The 15,057-nt window shown below is 43.7% G+C and overlaps 1 protein-coding gene across 13 annotated transcripts in view; it reads left to right on the top strand.

Moving 5' to 3' along the window:
- R3HDM2 (R3H domain containing 2) overlaps positions 1-15,057 on the top strand; it is a 194,005-nt gene that overhangs the window by 104,058 nt on the left and 74,890 nt on the right. For 4 of the 13 annotated variants that reach the window (XM_039350667.1, XM_039350679.1, XM_039350677.1 and 1 more), the window contains one exon: positions 13,985-14,047. The exons of 2 other annotated variants lie outside the window; for them this stretch is intronic. The gene's annotated coding sequence lies outside the window, so the exon portion shown is untranslated. Of the gene's footprint in view, positions 1-12,222; positions 14,048-15,057 lie in introns of those variants that run through there. 7 more of the 13 variants (XM_039350675.1, XM_039350671.1, XM_039350670.1 and 4 more) reach the window with 6 other exon arrangements.

Below are 15,057 nucleotides of genomic sequence, written 5' to 3'. Positions count from 1 at the left end.
AACAATCCATTATGACAATAACTTTCATTAATTTTCTGAATTAATTTGAGGTGCTGAAGCACCTGGAAGTCAGGAGGCCTCTTGTTTTTCTCCAAAATATTTACAACTGCTCTGTGAAGTGAATGTCTATCCAAAGTAAAGTTATTAAATCTCTTCTGCTCCACTTTTAGCCAATAGATGCAAGATGTTTCAGCAGGATCTGGATCAGGAGTGTGCTACTATAATTCCAGGGCCTCATGGAACCCATGACCCCTATTGTATTGTGAAAGCAGTAAGGAAATTATTAAATGAATGAAGAGTAACCAAATTATATTGAGTTATTTTAATTAAATGAAATCCAGCTTTAATTTTCCTTTGTTTTGTCTCCAGCCACTTTAGGGAACGTGGCCCCCAGTAATGCATCTCAAAGGCCAAGTGTGGCCTTGAGTCAGAAAAAGATTGTGCACCTCAGATCTATTTAAAAGGAAATTCTGCTGAAGAGCAATGGAACGTTGCTAATGATCACACGTGGATTAGAATAAATAGACCCTGTGCCTTTCATTTGTTATTTTTTTTTCCAGATTCAATTATTTTACTGACTAGAATTCCAGCAGTTTTCTGGTTTAGAATGAATACCAGACATCTTTAAGTGCTCATATATTAGAGTAACTTGGAACAAAGGGAAGGAAAAGAAAAGAATGGATTCTTCCAAGAAATAATGCATTTAAACCTGTGGCTCTTAAATGATGGAAAGATGTCCCCGAGGAAGAGAAATAGCTACCCTGCATGCTTTATTTTTTACTTAAAAATGTATATCCCATCAATACTACTACAAACTGTGGCCATCATTGTTACTGACAAATACAGAATTAAAATAGCAACATAGTAAAGGCAAAACATAATTCAAGCATCAATTTTAATGTTTAAAGAATCTCTCAGAATCTTGAGACTCCCAGGTCATAGCTTCCTTTGGCTGACTAGCTTTTTCCGCAACCCAGCAGAGTCTCCTCCAGGCTGAGCGCCCTCCAGATGTTTGAACCATCCCACAGAATTCTCAGTATTGTCCTCCTGGTTGGATCCCAGTTTTGTCAGCCGAAGTCAACATATCTGTAGGGAACACCCAGGTAAAGCAAGGCTGGCTTACTGTGGAATACAATAAGAGCATGACTTCACCCTTTTCTGGATTTTTGCGGGACTTAGAGGAACACAAAAGCAAAGGCAATTTACTCTACGCTTGCTGAGATTTGGAGGAAGCTAGGCAGGGTGCTGATATCTCTCAGGTTAGCTGGATAATATTCAGCATTGATTCAGAATTTGTATGTTCAAGTGGAGGAGAGTAGTAAAAGAGGCACTTGGATAAATACTTCCTAGATAAACTTTAAATAATAACAATTTATCTTTATCTTACTGGACCCCTAATCATAACTCTCTCACCCTGAATAAGATAATTAGACAGAAAGAAGATGTCTATCTCCCTCATGGTTGTTTCAGTTAATCTAAGATGTCTTCTCCCACTCTGTTTTTAAAAGTAATCTCCCTCTGCAGATATATTTCTATCATTTAATTGGGCTGAAAAGTAGCTAAGTCCCATCTCAGTGTTGTAAACCAAGCTGTACAATCATAGTATTACTACAACCAGTATATAGGAAAGCAGACTTTACTAATTAGATGAAGAAAAATATAAATATATAAAAAATATAGTTTTTGTCTCAAAAACTAATGTCTTGGTTCACTTTTTAGGTATTTTCTCCATCAGGATGGATGTAGACTCCACTGATTGGGTAATTTAATCCCACCTGCTCAGACTAAGACAAAAAAACTCTGCCACGCCTCCTTCTGGGTGTGACTTCCCAGTTTTTGTCTTAGTCTCGTGCTCAGCAAGACGCTTTTCAGAAGGCTCCTAGCTAAGTTTGATTCTTTCCTTTTTTCTTTTAGGCTATTCAAATTAAAATTGGATACTTTAAATTCAAATTGATTAACAATTAGATTAATTCGGCTTCACTTCCAAATTAAGAGGATTGCGTTGGGGGGGATAGGGACTCTGTCCTCCCTCCCCTGCAGCCCTTTGGGCTTTGAAAAGGAGGCTGCAGGCTTCGTTCGTTAGGGAGCTCCCGTTCCGACGATCTGTAGCCTCTTTGCGATTCCGCCAATTCAGCTGGGTAGCGGAGGTCGGCTTTTCAACTCGGAGACCTCCTGAGTGATTTACTTGCCTCGAGGCCTTGAGGGAGAATTCCTGACTGCAGCTTTATCTGGATCGCAGCAGGGGCTGCGCTACTAATCGCAAGTGCTTGGGGACTGGGGGAGGAATCCCAAATCAGCCTTGTATTCCCCTGCTGTGTAATTGATTCTCCTGTTTAAAATACGACAGGGTTTTGCTTCTCCAGGCCTTAAGGCCTGGCGGCCGCCATTTTGACCGCATGGTCTAGCGCGGCTGCTTCTAGAGGTCCCACGTGGCGGACGCCATTTTGGAGGCCTAATTGAAATTTTTGCATAATCATTGGCAGTTATTCCTGCATTATTGCAGACGCATAGTTGTTGCCTGTGTCACTTGGTCTGTGAGCAGACCTGTTCAGGGGGGAAGATATTTTTGTATCCATAGGAGTTGTGGTCAAACTTGAGGGGGCTACTTCAGGTGTGGGCCTTGGCTGCATTTGAGCAGACCAAGGTGTTATTAACTGGTCCTAAGGCCTAGAAGAGAAGAGCGAAGAGATTCCTTTATTGTCCACCTGTTTCTCAGTTTAGCCCGTGACCTTTTGTCACAAGGCCTGTACAGGCAGCATTAGAACACTGTCTGGCTGTTCTTGCCATTGCCTTCTGTTCAGAGCGAGGATCGGTTTTCCATCTCTGACTGTGATCTGCGTGTTGGGTTCCTCCCCCCATTTCTAGGTACTACTGTCCAGGAATACCTAGACAGCAATGGCAGACAGCTCCTCGCCCCAGGCTTCTCAATCTAGTGTCCCCCCCGCTCAAGCAAAGCGCAGATCTGAAGAATTGGACATGGGGGGGAAGAAAAAAGCTAAAACCAAACATCTGTCTTCCAAAGATACTTCCAAATCAGCCGGGCGAGAGGCCACAAGGAGACACTTAGCATTGGAGAGAGAATTCTCCAAGGCACAAAGGCTCAGATCCAGTGGGACTGAAACGGTTTCCCCCGCCCCACTGGATGCTCCTTTGACAGAACCTCAATTTGAATCATCTCAGGATGCCCCAAGACCTTGGTCTCCTCGGGGGGAAACCGAGCAGGTAGGTCCTCCTCGCTCCTCTCCTTCATCAGCACACCAACCACCTGAGACCAGGTGTGCCTCAACGGAGGTTGGGGTCAGTTCCAGGGACCAAGGGGAAATGTGGTCCCAGGCTCAATTCCAGGCCTTCATGCACCAAGCATTCAGGCAGTTTATGTCATCAACTGAGAGTAGCCAGGTGCAGTCCCATCCTACTCCTCCCGCATCTATTCCCCCACCTCTGGTGGAGCGTGATACTAGACCTAGCTCTGCTGTTTCGGAGACATCCTCACAATTAGGGGAGGAGGGATCAGTGGAACTGGGAGTTGCAGACACTCCCTTGTCTGAGGAGGAGGATCCAGCTCCTGAACAGGTGACCTCTTCCGGGCTTTTCGATCCGGCCATTTTTCGGTCACTCCTCGTAAGGGCTATTGACACGGTAAAACTTACCTCAGCCCAGGAGGAGACTCCTTCTTCCTCATCCAACCGGGAAGCCAACCCTCTGTTTGCGGAAAAGGTCAAGGAGGAACCGCAGATTCCATGCCCACTAGTCTTCAGGTCTACGGTGGAAAAGCAGTGGGCATCCCTTGCTACCACTCCTTCACAGAGCAGTTTAGACAAGAAACTTTACAATGTCTCTTCTTCTTTCGCTTCTCTTCTAGAAGTCCCATCTGTAGACGCTCCGCTGACCTCTCTGTTCTCCAATACCGCCGTCCCGGGGGACATGGCTGAATTCTTGAAGGCAGAGGACAAAAAGTTCGAGTTCTCTTTTCGTAGAGCTCACCAATCTTCGGCTTGGGCCATAAGGGCGGCAACCTCATCCTCCTTCTTTGCACGCTCGGCAATTATGTGGTTGCAGGAACTCCAGACGCTCATTCCGCCGGATCAGGTCAGAGCGCACCAAACAATAGGGAAAATAGTGGCAGCATCCGAATACATTGCGGATGCATCCTTACACTCGGCTAGATGTTCAGCCAGATCCATTGCAGCCTCAGTGGCATCACGTAGGCTGCTCTGGTTGAAGCAATGGCGCACGGATTTAAAGGCAAAGTGGCGCTTAGCAACATCTAGGTACAGTGGCACCCACCTTTTTGGTCCGGTCCTAGAGCCTCATATCATTGAGGGCAAGGACAAGCGCAAGGCGCTGGCCCATCCCTCTAAAAAACCAGATAGACGGCCCCAACAGGACTTCCGTAGGCCATCATTCCGTCCCAGCGGTTCCTGGGATTGGAGACAGCCCTTTCGGGCAGGGCAGTCCTGGGATTGGCCCAGAGGCTCGCGATCCTATTCTTTCAGACAGGATCGGCAACAGGACCGCCAGAGTAGTGCAGCCAGGGGTCAGTTCCAGACCAAGCGTCCCTTCAGGGGATCAGGCAGTCCTTACAGGCGGTCCAAGTGACGCCAAGGAGGACTACCCAATTGGGGGTCGACTGGCACTGTTTTACGACGTTTGGGAAAACACAACCACAGACGCCTGGGTCAGAGAGACCATAAGACAGGGTCTCTCCCTAGAGTTTCGATCTTCTCCCCCAGATCGTTTTATACAGTGCCCGGTTTCAAACAATACATAAAAAACACAACTAATCAAACAGCCATCGCTCATTTATTAGAGATCAGAGCCATAGAAAGGGTTCCTCAGGAACAGATCGGGGAAGGATTCTACTCATCCTGTTTGTAGTTCCCAAAGCCTCAGGCGGTTGGAGGGCGATACTGGACCTAAAGGGTCTAAATTTCTTCCTCATTTACAGGAGGTTCAAGATGCAGACCCTAAAGTCCATCTTGGCAAGTATCAGGAAGGGGGATTTCCTTTCCTCCATCGACCTGACAGAGGCTTACTTACACATTCCGATCATCCAGGAACACCGCAGGTTCCTGCGGTTCTGTTACGCACACAAACACTACCAGTACCGGGCTCTTCCCTTCGGCCTATCCTCGGCCCCGAGGGTCTTCACAAAAATCTTGGCCGTGCTGGCGGCTCATCTAAGGATGATACCCGTACGGGTACAGTGCTACCTGGACGACATACTGATACAGTCCAAATCTTTCCAATCAGGGCAGTCGGACCTGGCAATCACTATTCAAACACTTCAGGATCACGGGTTCTCCGTGAATTTCAAAAAGAGTCACATCACACCCACAAGACGTCTGCTCCATCTAGGAGCTCTGATAGATTCCAGCCTATGCAAGGTATATCTCTCCCAGGAGCGACAAGTCAGCATCCGGAAGCTGACACTGCAGATCCGAGGGGAAAAAAGAGTACCCCTGGTACAATTATCCCAACTCCTGGGGAAGATGGTCTCTTGCCTGGGCATCGTTCCTTGGGCCAGACTGCACTCCAGGAACCTCCAGTGGTTCCTTCTTCCTTTTCAGAAACGCAACATCAGCGCCTCCAACAGGAAGGTCAGGGTTCCCCATCACACTCTGTCCTCCCTCCTATGGTGGACCTCGTCCGCCTTGTCCAAGGGCACTCTGTTCAAGGAACCCACCAGGATCACCCTCACCACAGACGCCAGTCTGTTCGGTTGGGGCGGTCATATTCTGAACCACTTAGCCCAGGGTCAGTGGTCCAGTTCAGACTTGGCTCACAATATAAATTGGCTGGAGCTCAGGGCCATCCACCTGGCTCTCCAAAGATTCTCCCCCCTGGTATCAGGGAAACACGTATTAATCCTGACAGACAACATTGCGGCCAAAGCTCACGTAAACAAACAAGGGGGCACCCACTCTTGGGCACTCATGCAGGAAGCACAGGCCATAGGGCTGTGGGCAGAGTCCAACCTGAGGTCCATCAGGGCAGAGCACATATCGGGGGAGGCGAATCAACAGGCAGACTCCCTGAGCAGGGTCACAGTGGATCACTCAGAGTGGAAGCTAGACTCAATCCTATTCCAGGAAATATCACGCAGGTTCAGACAGCCCATTCTAGATCTCTTTGCCTCTCCGATCAATGCACAGCTCCCCAGATTTTTTACCAGGTTTCCGGCGAGGGGGGCGGAGGGAACGGACGCCCTCCGGAGCAGATGGCCGGAGGGCGTACTTTATGCATTCCCTCCTCTTCCACTAATACAAGCGACCATTCGCAAGCTCATCCAGGAACAGGCAGAGCTAATCTTAGTGGCTCCATTTTGGCCAAGACGCCCGTGGTTTGCCGACCTGGTGGACCTGTCAATTTCACCTCCATGGAAGATTCCCCCGGACCGAGTAGCTCTCAGCCAGGGGAACCTCCAACATCCGGATCCACAGTGGCTCCAATTAGCCGCTTGGCACTTGAGCGGGAGAGTCTGACCAAACAGTCTTTCTCCTCTGGGGTTATTTCCGTCATCCAGGCCTCGAGGCGTCCCTCGACCAACAGAATCTATGACGCCACTTGGAGAAGTTTTTGCTCTTGGTGTACCAAAAAGCGGCTTTCACCGCTTGCTGTCTCCATCCCAGACATATTAGATTACTTACTTGAGGGGTTAACTAGAGGTCTGTCAACCAGCACCATACGTAGGCAGATAGCAGCCTTGTCGACAGTTCTCACCTGTGACAACCAGGTTTCCCTGTCCCAACACCCAGCAGTCAGTGCCTTTCTCAAGGGTGCGGCCAATGTAGGGCCCCCCACGGTTCATCGTTATCCATCCTGGGACCTCTCTAAGGTGTTACAGGCTTTAACGTCCTCTCCATTTGAACCTCTGAAAGTTTGCTCCCTTCACTTCCTTACATTGAAGGTAGCCTTCCTAGTGGCCATCACGTCGGCCAGGAGGATTTCAGAATTGGCGGCCCTGTCGGTCAGGGAGGACTTGTGCATGTTCCATGAGGATAGAGTGGTCCTCAGGTTGGATCCTGCATTTGTTCCAAAGATCAATACAGGGTTTCACCGCTCGCAGGAACTAGTCCTTCCTAACTTCTGTCCTAACCCTTCCCATCATCTGGAGAGACGGTGGCATATGTTGGATGTGCGCAGGGCTCTGCGCCATTACATTAAACGAACCTCGACCTTCAGGAAGTCCGAGGCATTATTCGTGTCCTTTCAACCCTCAACTATGGGTCGGAAGGTCTCTTCTTCCACCATTGGGCGGTGGATAAGGATGTGTATTTCCAGGGCTTATATTTCCCAGTCCCTTCCGGTACCTTCACATATTACTGCTCACTCTACACGTAGTGCTGCTGTCTCAGCAGCTTGGTCTACCCAGGCATCACTCGAGGAGATTTGCAGGGCTGCGACATGGTCCTCTCCTTCCTCATTCATAAAACATTATAGGATAGATCAATTTGCAGCAGCTGAGGCTGCTTTCGGTAGGAGAGTCCTACAGCAAATAGTGGGTTCTCAGGGGTCACAAGCCTAGACTCCCTCCCTATAGGGACATGAGCAGCTTTGGTATGTCCCAATCAGTGGAGTACATCCATCCTGATGGAGAAAAGAGCGTTGTCTTACCTGAACGCTTTTTCTCAGCAGGATGGTGTAGACTCCACACCCACCCTGTTAGTGTTAGTCTAGGCCTGTGTCTTCCTTTTTTGTTTGGAGCCTTGCGTCTGGTAGCTTCGCCTCGACAAAAACTGGGAAGTCACACCCAGAAGGAGGCGTGGCAGAGTTTTTTTGTCTTAGTCTGAGCAGGTGGGATTAAATTACCCAATCAGTGGAGTCTACACCATCCTGCTGAGAAAAAGCGTTCAGGTAAGACAACGCTCTTTTCTCACCCTCACTGTTGAACTGATTATATTCAATGAAGGCAATTCAGAATGCTAAGATTTTAATGCAGTTATGATTAAGCAGAAATGTGCATGCCACCCTCTTGAAGGAGTAATGGTAGCGAAGAGAGGAGGTGATTATCTTTCTAACTGAAGTCAAGCACCAACCTAAATTATTTCAGACCCAAAAGATGTTCTCTTGTGTGTGTTTGTAAATGTTAAAAAGAAATACCTGAAAAAGTGCAGATAAAATACTTCAGTATACCAAATGTAACAGAGAGGGTCATAGCGATTGTACTAGTTCTGTGGGTATTTAGTTTGCTGACGGAAGGGCTAGTTAGGGCCATAAATGGCAACCTTGCAGTGAAGTTTGATGAATGTAGAATGTTTATAGAAAAAAATAATGAAGCAGTAGAAGACAGAATTGGTGGTCAGAAATGAAAAACAGTGATGTGTCAATGTTAGAGGCATTTTTGATTCATTATTACTCTTATTTGTCATTACTACTATCCAACTTACAGTGATTTTGAAGAAAACAATCTTGACTGTCAATAACAGCAAAAAAAAAAAAAAAACCCTAACAAAACCTCCCATCTGTTTTATATGAATGATCTGAAAACATCAATATCTGGATTATACCTGTTATACAATATTCTGCTGGAATTATTAATTGAACACAAGCTGAACCAAACAGTTTGGGCCAGAAAACAAGAAAGCTCATGACTATTCATGATGCCTGACATCCCCCATAGTGATATTGATAGAGTGTACCTGTCTCACAGAAATGGAGGCAGCAGTTTATTCAAGCCAAACCAGCTGTTGAAGAAGGAAAGCATGTGTCGGCTTATTAAGAACAAAACAGCCAAGAACAAAGCATTGATGCAAGTTAAAAATGCATTTACTAACTGTACAGGAAACAAACCGTGAATGTGGCATGGTTTACAACTGGAACATTACCAAAACAAAAAACAAAAAGGCCTGGTAGCTTGATGTTTGGCTGCTCAAGAGCAAGCTATTTTGAACTAATGCAATCATAGCCAGAATTGAAAAATCATCAAATAATTCAAATTGCACATTGTGCAGAAAAAAACCGTAGATCTCATCTTGTGCAAGATGATAACACAGACAGATTATAAACCATGATATAACATAGTCGCTAGTTGCCTCACTGGAGCATCTATAAAAATTACGATGTGCCATGGGTGGGAACGTCGAGTGGGATTTCTAAATACAAACTGATACAAAGTCTTGGAGCACACACCAGATTTAACGGTGGTTGACAAGAGTAAAGTGTGGATAACTGATGTGGCAATACCAGGGGATAGTAGAATAGAAGAATGTCAGGATTCAAGCCCACACAAACATACCAGGGTAGTAAGAATCCAACTTTTGTACCCCACTTCTATCAACAAAGTAGTTAAAAAATACTGAACAAAAAATATTTGAACAAAATAGGCCCATTATTTTGACCTGTATGAAAGTCTCAGAGCAACAACAGAACAGCATTTGTTTCCTTTTCCCTTTCCCTGTATTTAGACCACCATGACTGAAGGAACTCAGGTTAAAGCATCTGCAGATGAATTAAAGCATCTTTGCCTCCATTGTTCTATTTTGCCTCCTCTCACGAGTGTACAGAAGCTGAGGCTGCTGTTCTTGCAAGCACCCTGTACACCCGCTTACAGACACGCAGCTTTTCCATATCTTCCCTTAAGCTCAGTGTGAAAGAAGCACCTTGTTTACTTCCCAAGTGTCTTGCATGATAGGCATATGGAAGAACTTTTTTTTTGTTTTTGTTTGTTTTGTTTTATAAAGAAACTTAGGAACATAGACGAGAGTTTAAAAATAAAAGATGTCTTCTTGCTCATAGCGATAAGAGACTGTTGCCATGGTGGCATGATTCAGATTGGTTGACCGAGAGGCCAATGAATAAATAGAAAGCAAAAGCATCATCATTTAACCTTGCAGGAGGTACTAATTCAGAAAGATGTGGTGTTGACCTCAAATCCTTGTGCAGAGCTATAAAACCAAATACTTGAGCCAACAGAAAAGAGTCGCTTTGGCCTGTAGCGATCTCTTCCCACCGCTGATGATTTTTCGTTAGAAAGAAAACAGAAACTGTATTTTTGCCAACTTCTTTTGACTCAACAGGCCATATGAAGGCAGCTTGTAGCCAGAGTCAATTTTTAATTGCCAGTCTTCTTTGATTTGTCTGGAACTCTTCCCCCCCCCCAATCACTTCACACACCGCAAGTAATAAGAAGCGTTTTCCTATCCAATTTCATCTTTATTTACTTCCGTGTTAGTCTGGAATAGAAGGAAGAACGTAGTGGCTTTTTCCTAGGCTGGCTGATCCAGCAGCTCACCTTATAAATCTGCTACGCTTCTCTCAGAAACATTAGCACATTTTATATTGTCCAAAGTTTTGGGGAGAATATTTTCTTGGAGAACATTTGCAGTTTTTTTTAATTGTTATCTGTGCTGGGACAGTAATATTATCTAGCTCAAGAGAAACTTCTCAGCTGGGGACAGCAGCGATGGCAGAGGCAGTGAAGTGCACATAGCAAGGATGGCGGAGTAGAGGGTGGTTGAAAGAGCAGAAATGGGGGGCGGGGAGTTGCACAGGTCGTGATCATAAATGCAGGCACTTGAATTTTGGTCATGTGACCAGGGAGACATGGTAATGGCTGTAACTTTGAGGACCAGTTGTAACTACCATCCGTCTGGCACTATCCTAACTTCGAAGGGTTGCTGAACATAATGGTCATTATGTGAGGACCCAAGTGTATTGGCCAGGCAGAGAAGAGAGCTGGCTTTTCAAGCTGGAATGCCTTCCTCAGAAGGAAGAAAGGAGGGAAGAGAGTACACCAGTAAACATTTGCTTATCACTTTGTAGCTGAGGCTGGATGGCTGTTTTAGACTCTTCACGAAACCTCTTGCTTATACAGAGTGTGTTACAGTAGTCTAGTTGGGTGGTATCCAGGGCAAGAGTGACTGTGAACAGGGCCCCTTGATCCGGGAATGGGTGCACAGTATGAAATTACGCAAAGGCCCTCTTAGCCACGACTGCCATCTGCTACTTGAGCAGGAGTTATGAATCCAGGAGGGCTCCCGGATTGCACACAGGGTCTATAGGGGCCAGTGCAACCCCATCCAGCACCAAAGATGGTACGAATGGTAGTTCTGGCAGTATATATCAGCAGGAACAGCCCCCCAACTCCCTCTGGCTCCATCAGTTGCCAGAGGAATGATGGATCTTTTGCTTTAAAAAATGAACTTATGGTTTTTCTTCTTCTTCTTCTTCTTGTGCCATATCCGTTATCGAACGTTGGCGATCATGTTGGCGATCCTGTTTTTATCAGCAGCCGCACGAAAAAGAGCTGCTGAGTTTTGTCCAAACCAGTCCCTTAGATTTTGAAGCCACGATGTTCTTTTTCTGCCTGGACCTCGTTTGCCTTCAATCTTTACGTGGAGGATTAAATGGAGTATGCCGTATTTTTCTGGGTGTCGCATCACATGTTCAAAATATTCTAATTTTTGTTTTTTAATTGTTTTGATGATTTTCCCTTGGCTTTCCAAGGCGGCTTATCACCTCATTTCTGATCTTGTCAACCCAGCTTATACATAACAGCCGCCTGTAAATCCACATTTCAAATGCTTCTAGTCTCTTCAGGTGGCCTTCTGTCAGAGACCAACTCTCTACTCCATAGAACAGGACAGAAAAAAATATAGCATCTGATTATGATTTATGGTTTTGTTGATTAGACAGAATAGATAGTAGAAGGAGTCATGATGCAACTTTAAGAGAAAGAGGTTAAATATAGGTATACTTATAACTGCTGTGAAGAAGATTGGAAGTCACTGCTTTATATCTTTTTTTATATCTTCTTTTTTCTACGTTCTTTTTTCTTATTTACTTTCCTCTTTTTGTACCTTTAGCCTTTTATTTCCCTTCCTTCCTTCCTTCCTTCCTTCCTTCCTTCCTTCCTTCCTTCCTTCCTTCCTTCCTTCCTTCCTTCCTTCCTTCCTTCCTTTCTCATTCTACCTTAGTTTGTCTCTCTCTCTCTCTCTCTCTCTCTCTCTCTCTCTCTCTCTCTCCTCCCTCCCTCCCTCCCTCCCTCCCTCCACATTAGCACACACACACACACACACACATATGTATGAGAGCTGAAGAATAAGTCTGAAACCGATTCCTGATTAAACATCTTATTTTGAATTTTACTTTGAATTCTTGGCTTGCATTGCTGAGACTCTGAAGTGTCTGTTTTGGTTTTCAGCCCCTGTCCCTTGATCATTCCATCAATGAGGAAAAATAAACTTCAGCAGGTTCCCCCCCCCATATCTTTAGAGGTGTATCCTGTTTTTGCTTTCTATTACTTGCTAGTCAGCTATCTCTCAGACTAGAAGAGCCTCTGTCACAATCTTCTATACCCTAATTTTTCCAAATTATTGTAGATCTCTAGTAAGCAATTTTACAGCTTTGAACATGTTACTCTTAATATAATTTATTAGGAAATCAATGTGATTTTGACACAATTATTCACATATAATTTATAAGGTTGTCCTTTAATAAACTCTAAACATAATATTCATCAGCAGCCTGTGTTGCTCAGGGCTTCACCTTTTACAGTTTTACATGTAAAACTGCTGTTGCTGGGTGGGTATATTAGTACAATAAGTGAGAAATTGAGTTTTCCCATAACATTTTGTAATAATTTTAGTTCTTTTAGCTTATGCATTGTATAAATGTTTTAATTAGTTATCCTGATTAAAATTCTCTTAGGACACTGAAATTTTTCCTAAAATTTTCATAGACCTATAAACAGATGTGTACAGATTATAATGGAACTCATTTCCCATCATCAGCACTTTGTTTTATGTGGACTTCAATTCTTGGAATTCCCCAGTCAGAATGGCCATTGCTGAGAATTCTGGGAGTTAAAATGATAGATCTGGAAGCTGCAATGAAGTTACTATATTATGCTGCAAAGCTTGATGTTGTCCTCGATGATTATTTTTGTGCCTGCTGATAGTAGGGACATTGGTTAATCTATTGATAGTAGGGATATTGGTTAATCTATGTAAATGGTAGTATATAAGTGCTTCCCAGAGTCAGTATTAATAGGCATTATATTTTCCTTCACCTGTGGCAAGATAAGATGAAACAGGAATAGTGGGTGTCAATCTCTTGGAGATTTTGACACCCTTAGAGAATTGTTTTCCTAGTTGTCAGACTTTTACAAGTGTAAATGAGATGTTTCTGAAATGGAAGTCCTTAGTAGCTGTTTGAATGGGAAGCAAACTTTATATGCTAGATAATTTATTCTTTCTGTTCTGTGGATAGTTTGTGAAGTTCCTCCTTAAAAGGCAACTTTTTCCAGAGTGTTCTGAAGTTTAATCTGCGTTAGGGAAAACACTATAAATGCATGAAGACTAGTAAAACTATTTTCTGTCACAAATGCATCCCTTATCACTTGCTATGCTTTTGTTTACTTTCCAAATAATTGCAAGCAATCTTGAAATAGGGTAGACTGAAAAATGAATGAAGCTGCTATATTGATATGATTAATTTTGATTGTTACATGCTTCTGCTTTAGAATAACATCTTAAAACCAACACTAGAAAAAGATAACTTACTGTATGTCTGTTTGATTTAGTGATTAAAGTACTGGACTGGAAAGCAGGAGTCCCACCTTTCTAGCCATGAAAGCTAGCTGGGTGACCTTGGGCCAATCACAATCTCTCAGCTCAACTTCATTTGACAGGATTGTTGTTGTGGAGAAAATAAGAGAAACATGTGTTGGATATGCTTGGCAGCCGTGAGTTATTTGTAAAAAAATACCAAAGGTTGGAAATAAATAAACAAACAATAAAGGTTAATCCACTACGTAATATATGACTAAAATGGAAATCTTCTGGTTTTAGCAGCTTTATGGGAGCTGGTTGCTTTTCCATCAAATGTGTCACTTGAGTGGGCATGTTCATGCTTACAAAATTAGCTGATTATCAATCTGTGTGAGTGGGTGTCTCTTGGCATTTGTGTAATCTCACAATCTTGATTTTTGTTTAATGTTAAAGAGGAGAAATAGCTTGGATTTTCCTTTTTTTTCTTCTAGGTCAGTTCCTGCAGGAATTATGTTACAATTGATGGCAATTGCATTCCTTCAGGCTATGCTCAGGTGATTTCTGAAGCCATTTATCCTTTGGCCATTTTTCCCAACCTAACTGGAAACTATGAGAAGTATATCTTACTACATCGAGAAGACATTGAGTTGGAAAAGACTGGGTTATCTAATCAGAACACTAAAAAATTAGTGAGTCCAGCCTGCCCTTTAAGAAAAACAAAACCGAGATTTTTAAGGACATTTTTAGATAAGGTAGAATGAGTAGTCCCAGATATATGTGAGAGGTCTCATGTGGCATCACCTAGCCAATTTTATCTGGCCTTGGAATCTAAGTTTAAATTGACCTAGGGTTGAAATTGTGTGAAAGATCAGGGAATCCCCAGCCTGTTGACTAGACTGAGTAGTCATAAAAACATATTGAGAAAGGTAGCATCAGTTCCACAGTGTTTTCAATACCTGCATGAATGCTCTTATGTTCCCCAAGAGTCAAGCATGATATGAGGGCATGTTTATAGTTTTTTTTTAACCAGAGACAAAAGACAAATACTCCTTTGAATATGGAAGTGCCATTTAAATATTTCAGCCTTTCCCTAACTGTGCTACTCTGGAAGTTGCAATCCCAGACATCTGGGGAGCAGTTAGATTAATGAGATGGTCTTAATTGCTTCATGGATCCAGACTTTCATATATCACAAACAGAGAACATATACTTGGTATTAAGATACTTTTCAGGTGGTTGAACCAAATGGTTCACCTCTTTCATATCCTGTTTCATCAGCCCTGAGGATTGTTGTGGTTTGTGGAGAACACAATAGTTACACATACCATTTTTTTTCCAGTTTTGGTATTGCAGTGATAAGGGGGAGACATTCTGTATTGGGTTATTCAAATCTTGCTTTCCCTCATCTGACACTTCAAGTTACCACATAAGAAAAAGAATATTGTGGATCTAGTCTGAATTTGAGAAAGAACTGTTGCATACAACAAAGTCTGGCAAGACATTTATGAGACATTTGTTGAACTGTGTCTGTGTGAGACTGGTGAAGGTAATGATTTTTAGTCTT

The sequence above is a fragment of the Crotalus tigris genome, unplaced genomic scaffold (genome assembly GCF_016545835.1).
Source record: "Crotalus tigris isolate CLP2741 ecotype Arizona unplaced genomic scaffold, ASM1654583v1 scf7180000018346.393812, whole genome shotgun sequence".
In the NCBI taxonomy this organism is placed as follows: domain Eukaryota; kingdom Metazoa; phylum Chordata; class Lepidosauria; order Squamata; family Viperidae; genus Crotalus; species Crotalus tigris.
Note: the sequence above shows the minus strand (reverse complement) of the source record. Positions and strands in the feature narration are given on the sequence as shown.